We start from the raw sequence: 12254 nt of genomic DNA on the forward strand, positions 1-12254 counted from the left end.
TTCGCTGGTCGTTAAATGAAATGTCCCAGCTACTTTGTTGGTCGCTAAATGAAAGGTTCCGGCTACTTCGCTGGTCGTTAAATAAAAGGTCCCAGTTTTTACTGGTCATTAAATGAAATGTCCCAGCTACTTCGCTGGTCGTTAAATGAAAGGTCCCAGCTACTTCGCTGGTCATTAAATGGAAGGTCCCAGTTTTACTTGTCAGAATGTCCAAAATCATAAATTGCAACTAAAGGTCGCATCAAAATCTATATTGAGTAAATATTTCACATAGAAGTCATGAAAACTTTGCCAATTTGCTAAAAATATTTGTTGATTCCAAATAAATCTTACTGCACAAAAGAATTACCTCGGATTACCTCTAGTGTTTTCTTCATAAAAGGTGAAACTCTTTGTGAAAAGAAGTAAAATTCAAATCTTTTTCCTGTTGATCAAACCAAAAGGATGAAAGAAATATCCTCGGTATGATTAGTGAAATAAATATTCGATGACATTGAAAACCCGGAAGCGAATTGATATTGATCATAGTTATGACACATGTTTTAAAATAACTTTCTGTCAATTAGTCAGTGGAAATATCCTGAGCGATAAAAAGAATCCATTCAATCCATATATCTCCTTATCCATTTTAAAGCTGCAATCAAATATCCGCAAAAGGGATCTCTCAATTGTCGTCAAGATGAAGGCGAATTATGCGAGCAGATCCCTGGGGCCAAAGAAGATTTGGATCATCTACCAAGGTGAAGGAATTTGTGAAGGATCCTTCCAGAGAAAGTTCAGATCACCGTCGAGATGAAGGCTAGTGTGATGGACCTACCGACAAACCCTAAAAGATATTTGATTCCAACTATCATCTAAAGACCTTTGAGTCAATACCATCATATATAATCCCTGAGAAAATGAAGGATCGGAACATCTCCAAGATGAAGGAGTTTGTGACGTACCATTCCCCTGAAAAAGAGAGAAAAGTCAGGAACATCCACAATGAAGGATGATGTAAAAGCCCGAAAAAGTTCATTGACTCAAAAGGAGTGCAAGAAAAGATTATCCTGAGAAAACACTCAGATATCAAACTGCCTAAATTGCCAGAAGTCGTCTTTTCTTATGCAAAATTCTTTTATCAATATCTCTTCACTACTTGCTTTTATGAAATTAAGAATATATCTTTTCTCCTCATATCAGGGAAATGGATAACTTCCTTGAAGAAAATCATCAGCGCTAAAGTTATGAATTTGACTCTTAAAAACCAATGAGTTAACCTCGTTGGAGGAAATACTCTAGGTAAAAGAGGGAATATCGTTGCACACATGTACACATTTTTAAGCGTTGAAGTCAACTATAAATTTATCCTATTGGCAAAATTTTCTAGATATTCTAAAGAATGAAATAAATATTTGATATCCATTTAGATACAACCTAGAGTTGTTTACATTCTTCGTCTTTCGCTTTGTCGAGAGACTTGCCTTCTCCTTTCTGAAAGGATCACCTTCCCCGTCTTTCGCTTTGTCGAGAGACTCGCCTTCTCCTTGATAAAAGGATTGCCTTCTTCGTCTTTCGCTCTGTCGAGAGACTCGCCTTCTCCTTGATAAAAGGATCGCCTTCCCCGTCTTTCGCTTTGTTGAGAGACTCGCCTTCTCCTTGATAAAAGGATTGCCTTCTTCGTCTTTCGCTCCGTCGAGAGACTTGCCTTCTCCTTGATGAAAGGATCGCCTTCCCCGTCTTTCGCTTTGTCGAGAGACTTGCCTTCTCCTTGGTAAAAGGATTGCCTTCTTCGTCTTTTGCTTTGCCGAGAGACTTGCCTTCTCCTTGATGAAAGGATTGCCTTCTCCGTCTTTCGTTTTATCGAGAGACTCGCCTTCTCCTTGATAAAAGGATCGCCTTCCCTGTCTTTTTGCGTTGTCAAAAGATTTGCTTTTCTTCTTTATTAAATGATTGCCTTCCTCGTCTTTCGCTTTGTCGAGAGACTTGCCTTCTCCTTGTTAAAAGGATTGCCTTCTTCATATCTTACATTTTACATTCTCCTTGTTAAAAGGATTGTCTTCTTCATATCTTACATTTTTCATTCTCCTTGTTAAAAGGATTGCCTTCTTCATATTTCACATTTTACATTCTCCTTGTTAAAAGGATTGCCTTCTTCATATCTTACATTTTTCATTCTCCTTGTTAAAAGGATTGCCTTCTTCATATTTCACATCTTACATTCTCCTTGTTAAAAGGATTGCCTTCTTCATATTTCACATCTTACATTCTCCTTGTTAAAAACATTGCCTTCTTCATATTTCACATCTTACATTCTCCTTGTTAAAAACATTGTCTTCTTCATATTTCACATTCACCTTCTCCTGTCCAAAGGATTTGTCTTGTTCCATCTTTTGCCTTGTCAATAGATTCATCTTCTTGATAAAAAGTTTGCCTTATTCATCTTTCACCCCATCGAAAGATTCACCTCCTGTTACCTTATTCATCCTTCATTTTGTCTCACATCTCCTTACTTTCCATTTCTCACATTTTCCGAAAGAGTTACCCCATTCAGTTGAAGTATCTCTCCTGTCCCATCACGGTTTCGAGAAATCCGTGTGGTTGTCCCCACTCAGGTTAAGGGTCAAAACCTGTACTCCCTGCGAGAGGTCATTAAATTCAAAAGCTGATTTAGTCTCAGCAATGAGACGTCCAAGTTCATCCCTTTTTCAAAGCTTTAGGGAACCCCATTTCCTTCCTCCTTTCGCAAAACCTCTTTCGGATTTGTTCGTCCAAACTCCGAAGCTCCCATCATGGTTTCTTCACTCAAGGATTCCATTTGGTTGTCCCCTCCAGGTTAAGGGTTAAGCCTGAACCTCATATCACGAGGTATCTTCCTTCTTCAGGTTTTGGTTAAACGTGAATCTCGTTTCAACGAGTCTCCTTCGTTTCGACGAGGTGTTTCCTTCCAAGTCCCATCATGGTTCTTCCCATCGAGGAATCCATGATTTGTATATCCATCCAGGACAGGATCCCATTTCAGCTTCATCTCACGAGGCATTCTCTCATAAATGTCCCATCAAAGTCTGCATATATTCCTTTCTCCAAATTATCTCGATATATCTTTGTCCCATCCAAGTTAAGGGCTAAACCTGAGTCATTCCAAAAAGCCGATCTTGTCTCACCCACGAGACTTGATCTAAATCCTTATCCTTCATCATTTCAGGATCTTCGCCCAAAAATCCCACCACGATGTCCTCATCTCCATCATTCAGTCATATCATTTTCGAAGATTTCGTCTCCCCCAGGCCATTCAGGATAAGGTATTAAGCCTGAAACCATGTCTTTTAAATCAAATTCTTCCACACCCAGTTCAGATCTGCTGATTGAGGAATTTTTCAAAATTTGGAGTGTTTTCTTTGGCACTAAGCTCGGCTTTCAACCGGCTTAGTAGCAAAGAGGGGCATCTGTGAACACCCCAAATTTTTCAAATTCTTTTAAATATTCCCTTCTTGCCCCTAAATCCATCTTTGAGCAAATGAGTCATTTCAAATCTAAATTCCAGTTCATTTCTTAAATTTTACTAAATCTAAATTCATTTCATACGTTTAAATTGATTTTGGATCTGGGTCCATTGTCCAGATCCAAATCTGAATCTCCTTGTTCAAATTTTAAATTAAAATTATAGAAAATACCAAAAATAGCTTTTAAATAGCTCGGACAGTCCATTCGACATCCGTTTGGATCCATCACATTGTATTTCTCAATTCGAGGTTTAAAACTCGAATATTTTCTCAAAACTTGGGTCCAAACCCATTTTCTGAAGAAATTTCCTCAAAATAGCCTTAGAAACCTTCTCTTGTAAATATTTCTCCAAAAATACAAAAAAATTAGTTTAAATCTTTGTTTTTCCGTGAATTTTAGGATTTTATTCCAAAAATATCAAAAAAAAAATCAGAAAATGCCCGGAAAAAGAACAAAAAAATCAAATAATAAAAGAAAATTACAAAAAAAATGGTTTTAAGAACCCGTTTTGAGAAAAGAACTTTTTAAAGAGGTCTCTTTTTGGAAAACTTTGGAAAATCCCTCCGTAACAAAAACCCTCATCTCTCGCCTGTTCCCCTTTTCTTTTACTCTCCAGAACTCTCTCCTCTACCGCCCATCACCGAACCCTCTGATCGCCATCCCCTTTCTAAACCCTTGATCCCCAACGATCTCGGGAAGCTTCCATGGCCAACAGCTCGCCTCTATCATCCGCCCGAACCCTCCATGGCCATGCCCCAAACCGTTCATCTTCAACCACTTTTTCTCTCGAATCATCTTCTCAATCTTTAAAAGGGGCATGAAAGGTCTTCTTCAGGACCGCTTCTTCACCTCCTCACTTCTCCATTACGATCCATTTTCACCTCCCCATTGCCCTCCTCTTTATGCATCGATCGCGTTTCACCCCAGCATCCCCTCTTCTCTTCACGATTCTGTCTTTTCCCCTTATTGCTTCCTCTCCTGGTCTTATCCATCGGCTAAGGTAAGCGACCCCACTGCAGAAGCATCATCGAGGTAAGCCTTTACCCTCCTTTTCTGTTTTTTCTGTGAAATTTTTCCTTCTTCACGTAGTTCATTCGTTTTAAATTTTACTCCTCTTTAGTTGCTTTTGATCTTCCTTTTTTTTAATTTCTGTTTAAATCGCACGGTTAGAGCACCATGGTGGTGTCGGTTTTGCATATAGCAAACACCGACCCATCTGTATGCAAAATTAGCGGAATCTCTGATTCCCACATCTCCTTCTCCTTTTTTATTTTTTTTATTTTCAGAGTTCCATTAATCTTCACATGATTTGAGTTATTTATATCCTGTTTTTATTTTTTATTGCCTCGTATGATCCCTCACTTACACTAGGTATTTCTTTTGATGATTATCTTGACCTATATCGGGTGGCTACTGACACACCGAACGTCGAATAAAAAAAAAAAAAGGGGGTAAGGATAGACAGGCAGTCCTTAAAAGGAAATTTACTTATGTATGCGGCTCGTTGATCGAAGAGTAAATCCCAGTGGCTGACAGGGTTAATTCATCAATTTGCCTATGGGCGATTGTTCATTTCAAATCAATTGTTTGCTGAAGTTGATTCATCAGGTATTTGCACCATAATAAATTGATTTGGGGTTCAGATCATTGAAGATAATTTGATATCAAGTTGAGAAATTAGTTTATCTGTATATCTCAATACTGACTTACCAGTACTTATATCTATATTTTGTGGGGTTGCACAGGCACAACATCGTGGCATTTCCCTCAAGCCATTACTACATTGCAGCTTCAGCATGTTGTCACCCCAACGTTGTAGCACCCCCATTCACAGCATCAGCTTTATCATACCCAGTTTGAGCTCACAGCCCAAAAGGGAGTAAGGATTACATATCTGGGTCTTCTTTCATCAACTAAGTCTCGTCTCACCTCCTTGTGTAAAACTTGAAGTTGGATTTTTTTTTTTTGTCAATAAGTTAGTATCAATTGATATTGTGCTAAAATTTCTTCATGCTGGAGCTAAGTTTAAAATAAAACCCCTGTTGCTTTACTATATTCATCATTGATTATCTTGGATATTGCTTTTGAAATCAGCGGGGTAAGTGCAACGATTCCCTCTAACATTTTCCCTTTACAGCATAGGCGATACTCTGTTTATATTGTGAATCCTGTTTTAGCTCATATTAAACTTAGTGAAGTCTTTTAGAAAGCTCACATTTTACCAATTACAAATCACATATGAAGACACTATGTTCTGTGCACCAGCCTTTCGATGTTTGTATACTGCCAGACCCAAGGCATTAAATATGCTTATCGTTTAAGCACATTGAACACCTCTCACAGTCATATCACCATTCGTACCCTTATGCCAGACTATAAGGCGGCATCCGGGTATATCTGTTATACCACTTTATCAACCCGCCATTCACAACCAGATGGGTATAGTCTCCTTGGTCCAGAATGTCCCAGTTTTGACATTTAGAATTGAAGGTTGCCCCGAGATATGAATACATGCAGATTAGAATCAGATAGGCTTCCTAGGTTGCCTAGAGTTCTACGGTGTTTTGAAATCTGTCATAATGGCACAAGGGGAGAGGAAATTAACCCCAGACATGGTCAAGATAGCTCTCTTTGGCACAGTTGCAGCTAGGGTCCGTGCCAATATATATTATCCCCAGCACATTGTCCTTTCCATCTAACCTGTGCTATATCCCATATTTATCAATGTGCAGCAGCACACTGCTTCTCCATTTATTTCTATTATTGCTTTCATTAATCACTACCCCGCCCACTATACCTACTGCTTTCACAGCAACATTACACCAGTATTCATTTATAGCTGCCTTTCAGTATATAGGTATAAAGCATTGTATATGCATACATATATGTACATGTATATATATATATATATTTTCCATCATTTTCCATCATGTATATCTTGTCCCATGAGCATTTTACCATTAGTCTCCATGTGATATGTACAATTTCTTTCTATCTTTTATATTAATCAAGTGTTTTGCAAGGAACATGCAGAAGATATCACCATTAGAAGTCGTAAATTCAATCTTGTGTTTTGTAATAGTTAGATCTTAACGAGAATTTACATTCCCAAATTCCTAGATTAGAATGAATGAGCATATGTAAATATCATAAATGGCTCATTTTCATGCTTTTTGCCTTTATTTCTCAAAATTCTCACAATGGGGAAACACGAATGGCACGTGCACCGTTTCGTAAGTGGTAATTAATCCTAAGTTGATGATTTACATCAATGGCCATAGTCAGGATGTAAACAAAACTTAGGATTTTTATCTTTTATGAAATAACATTTGGATCCACACTGGATCCCTTTCAAAAATCATCATATTTTCAAATATTTCTTCTTTTATTAGAGTTTAACTTAAAATTAGCTCAAAATATATACCAATGGTCATAGTCAGGGTATATTGAGAGTTAATTTTCATTTTAAACTCTATGAAAGCACAAAAATATGTTTTGTTCTTTATCTGAATTTAAATATAGATTATTATATAATACATTCAATGACCATAGTCAAGGATGTATTATATCTTCAATCTTATTTTAATTCATTCAAAGAATGGAATAGCTTTCAAAATCCAATTTCAAAAATTTAAATTCATTCATCACATAGGATAGAATTGCATCATATTTTCAAAATTCCTTTTCCAAAAACTCCAAGTGATGTAAATATCTTCCTCAATCTATCTTCAATTCTTATAAAATCCAATTAATCCTTTCATTTTTTTTAAATTCTATTTCATTTTCAATCTCAAGGTTCAATTTAACTTTGAGATTTCAAATTCATTTTATATTCAAAATTCAAATCAGATTTCAAAGTTCAAATTTGACTTTGAAATTCCAACGTCATTCAAAACTCTGATCAAACTCAAAGTTCAATTTAACTTCGAGATTCTTGATTCATTTTCTAAATTCCGAATTCAAGCTCCAAATTCAAGTCCAAATTTGATTTTGAAATTCATTTGTATATTCAAGATTCAAATTCTAAATCTCATTTTTCAAGTTCAATTCAAACTTGGAAGTTCTTGATTCATCTTCTGGATTTAACAAACTCCAAATACATTTTAGGATCCAGGATTCTACATTCACATCGGATCTCGGACTTCAGATCCAATTCCACTTTAGGATCCAGAATCCAATTTTACTTTGGATCTCAGACTTCAGATCCAATTTCACTTTAGGATCCAGAATCCAATTTTACTTTGGATCTCAGACTTCAGATCCAATTCCATTTTAGGATCCAGAATCCAATTCTACTTTGGATCTCAGGCTTTAGATCCAAAATCCATCTTAGGGTCTAGAGTCCAATTCCACTTTGGATCTCAGACTTCAGATCCAATTCCACTTTTGGATCTCAGACTTCAGATCCAATTCCATCTTAGGATCCAGAACCCAATTTTTCATCGGATCTCAGATTTCAGATCTTAAATCCATTTTAAGATCCAATTCCATTCCCAATTCTAGATTTCAAAACCAATCTCATTTGAATTCCCTAGATCCATTTCTATTTTTAAATACCATTTGATTTTCTCAGATCCATTCTAAGATTCAAATTCAATATCACTTCAAAATTTCATCTTCTTCTTCTAAATCCCTGATTAAATCCAAAGTCCATTTCTGACTTTGAAACTTCATTTCTTTTCATTTCAGAGCTTCAAATCATTCATTCTCAAAGCCAAGATCTATTTTTCCAAACTCTAAATTACTTCAAAGACATAGAACTTCTCTAATCTATCTCAAATTCTAAGTTAGATTCAATCCTTTCTTCACTCCCTTATCAAATTCATCTCAGAATACTTGGAAATTTTCAAAACATCTTTCAAAAGGAGCATACATTCTTGCATTGCACAAGCATGATTCTTTGTGCATTTAGAGTTAGAATAAATTCTTAGATTATATTTAGGCAAAGCAAAAGGCATAGATTCGATCCTTGGTTCGATTACCCCTAGTAAAGGCGTCAGGAACGGTCGAACCTCGTACCGACGAGCGAATCCCGTCTCTCCATTTTTTTCCCGCAAAACTTTCAAAACGGAGGCGAGTTAAATTTCTAAATGTTTTCAAATTAAGGTCAAGTGAGACCGCGCAAAATAGTTCATCTTCTCTCTTTCTTTCTTTCTTTCTTTCTTTCTTTTCTTTTCTCTTTCTCTTTTCTCTCTTTTATTCTTCTCCTTTCAAAAAGGAGGAAAGTAGAGGTTAGAAAAGGAAAAGAGAAGGAAGATAGAGAAACCACTAGAGAAGTAAAATTTTGCGATGATCACAGTTTTGGCGACCGTGATGGGACCTTGTCTTTGTCCGGTTGGATCTATGCCTTTGCTTTGCTTTTATATAATCTAAGTCTTTATTCAAACATATGTCAGCTACATTTTCCATGCAAACCTTAGGAAGCCTAGACTCTGTCCTAAGCTGACATTATTACATATAGGATCTAAGTATGGTTTGGTAGGACCATATTGAGGAGATTATATCCATGTTCACATTAGATTTAGGCCTTAAATACAACTCTCCTCAATTTTAGGGATTGAATGCAGACAATATATGCAAGTGTATGCTTCTTTTCATTTAAATCTATCTCTTTAGGACTTGCATTATAGCCTTCTAATTTTATTGCATGATTGATCATATTTTGAAAACATCCCTACCTAAATTGTCCTGGTCTTCACGTTGCTGGGCTGTCTCACTGAACCATAGTTCGGGAGAGAGCCTCACAACTGGACCACTTATTTGGGTTCGTGCCCCCTACCACGTACCTAAGGGCCATAGTCTGAGGTATATCGGTAGGTGCTCAAGGATGTTGGGAAGCCATTACCTTAGAACCGAAGAGGTATCTTATATGCCACGTACTTCGAGCTTCGGCTTGAGTATATCGGGGTACCTTGATGGAAATCAGATGATATAAACCTTAGAGTTAGGATTAAGGTCCTATCAGCCATTTTAAATATTGCATATAGAGTCAGCTTTAGGGAATGCTATTTGTACATCCTTGCTTGTATGTCTATGATTGAATGATATTATATATGTATATATCTTCCTTATATTTTCCAAAACCCTGGGTATATATTATTCAAAATTTCCTCTTTTAAAACCCCAGGTGTATTGCCTTTTCTTTCTGATTTCTTCAAAATCTTTTTGATCCAGCCTGCTATTTTTGAAAATTTTTAAATCCTTGTCATCTATTTTCAAAATTTTTGTTTTCCTCCATCATAAGAGAAATGATATTACCTATGAGGATTTTCCAAAATCATGAAATTTCTTCTAAAAAGCCTTCAAAAGATTCAAATATCTTTTATCTGAATCCCTTTTAAATAAACTAACATGTTGATTTTTCCTTTTTCAAATTAGGTTTCGAGAACCATTTGTCTTCAAAATCATCATCTCATGTTTTGTTTTCTCTTTCAAATTTGGTTTTTAAACCACTATCTTCGAAATCAAACCTCATGATGATCTCTCATGATGACTCTCCCTTTTAAAATGATCAAATCTCGCACTGATCGTTCTTCTTACACATGAATTTTCTTCCCAAAATGATTTCTCATTTATCTTTTAAATAAACATTTTCCTTCTAAGATCCTATATGCAGGCAGGATCAGAAAAACTCCTTTTCCTCTTAAATCTTATAAATTTTCAAGTAAGTTTGATATTTTTTAGTTTCATTCATTTTATTCAAGTTTATATCAACTTTATCAATTTTATCAAGTTTATCAATATTTCCTCAATTCCATTAAATTTTATCAATTCTTTTACCCTTTCAGGTTAAGGGATAAACCTGACCCTCGTTGTCCGAGGTGTTTCCCCCTCAGGTTAAGGGATAAACCTGACCCTCGTTGTCGGAGGTGTTCTCATTCAGGATAAGGGATAATCCTGAAACCCCTCGTAGGAGCCACAATGCTACCTATGAGGATTCTTTCGTAAATACAAGTTTTGCCAATCTTTATTGATTTTCTAGATTTATATCATTTCCCCTTCATTAAATTTTCTTAAATTCTATTCTTTTTCCCATTCAGGATAAGGGAAAATCCTGAGACCCCTTGTAGGAGCAACAACGCCACCTATAAGGATTCTTTTGTAAATACAAGTTTTGTTAATCTTTATTGATTTTCTAGATTTATATCAATTTGCCTCCACTAAATTTTCTTAAATTATATTCTTTTTTTCCATTCAGGATAAGGGATAATCCTGAAGACCTCTCGTAGGGGCAACAATGCTACCTTTGAGAAATTCTTTTTGCAAATACAAGTTTTATCAATCTTTTTTTTTTTATTTCTAAATTTATATCAATTTTTCTTTAAATTCTATTAGGATAAGGGATAATCTTAAGATCAATCATAGGGGCAACCATACTACCTGTGAGAATTCTTTTCACAAAATAAATCAATTTCCTCAAATGTTCTATATTTTCTTCAAAGTTCTATATCCTTTTTGACTTCTCAAAAGTTTATTCTTTCTATATTCCCCGTTCAGAATAAAGGGTTTAAATCCTGAAAATTGGACCGCATACCTGGTCCATCTAAATCATAGATCATAAATTCTAAATCTTGTCATATCCCTTCTAAATTCAAGTCTCAGGTTATCTCTTCATAAAAACTTCTATTTCCCTTTCAGGTTAAGGGATAAAAAAACGGAACCATTGTCCTAAATTCTCAACAAATGTATATTCCATTTTTCCCTTTCAGGTTAAGGGATAAACCTGAATCATTCTTTTCCTAAATTTTCATCAAATGTATATTCCATTTTTCCCTTTCAGGTTAAGGGATAAACCTGAATCATTCTTTTCCTAAATTTCTCATCAAATGTCTATTCTATTTTTCCCTTTAGGATAAGGGATAATCCTGAAAACCCGACCATTCTTCTTGCTTTGATCTCTAAATATCTTAAATAGGCCGATCTCCTTCCCGACTCTCAGTCGAAAAACCTAGTGCTCGCACTGGTTATTTTGCTAAAGTTCTTAAATCTAAAGATCAAGTTCAGTCCTTGTATTGGTTATCTTTCAAAAGTCTCAATCTTAAATCAGGTCGTTAAATGATTAAATGAAATGTCCCAGCTACTTCGCTGGTCGTTAAATGAAATATTCCAACTACTTTGTTGGTCGTTAAATGATTAAATGAAATGTCCCAGCTACTTCGTTGGTCGTTAAATGATTAAATGAAATGTCCCAGCTACTTCGCTGGTCGTTAAATGATTCAATGAAATGTCCCAGCTACTTCGCTGGTCGTTAAATGATTAAATGAAATGTCCCCGCTACTTCGCTGGTCGTTAAATGATTAAATGAAATGTCCCAGCTACTTCGCTGGTCGTTAAATGATTAAATGAAATGTCCCAGCTACTTCGCTGGTCATTAAATGATTAAATGAAATGTCCCAGCTACTTCGCTGGTCGTTAAATGATTAAATGAAATGTCTCAGCTACTTCGCTGGTCGTTAAATGATTAAATGAAATGTCCCAGCTACTTCACTGGTCGTTAAATAATTAAATGAAATGTCCCAGCTACTTCGCTGGTCGTTAAAAGATTAAATGAAAAGTCCCAGCTACTTCGTTGGTCGCTAAATGAAATGTTCCAGCTACTTCGCTGGTCGCTAAATGAAATGTTTCAGCTACTTCGTTGGTCGCTAAATGAAATGTTTCAGCTACTTCGCTGGTCGTTAAATGAAATGTCCCAGCTACTTCGCTGGTCGTTAAATGAAATGTCCCAGCTACTTTGCTGGTCGCTAAATGAAAGGTTCCGGCTACTTCGCTGG

Source organism: Nuphar pumila, chromosome 1 (genome assembly GCF_984573655.1).
Source record: "Nuphar pumila chromosome 1, dmNupPumi1.hap1.1, whole genome shotgun sequence".
Taxonomy (NCBI): Eukaryota; Viridiplantae; Streptophyta; class Magnoliopsida; order Nymphaeales; family Nymphaeaceae; genus Nuphar; species Nuphar pumila.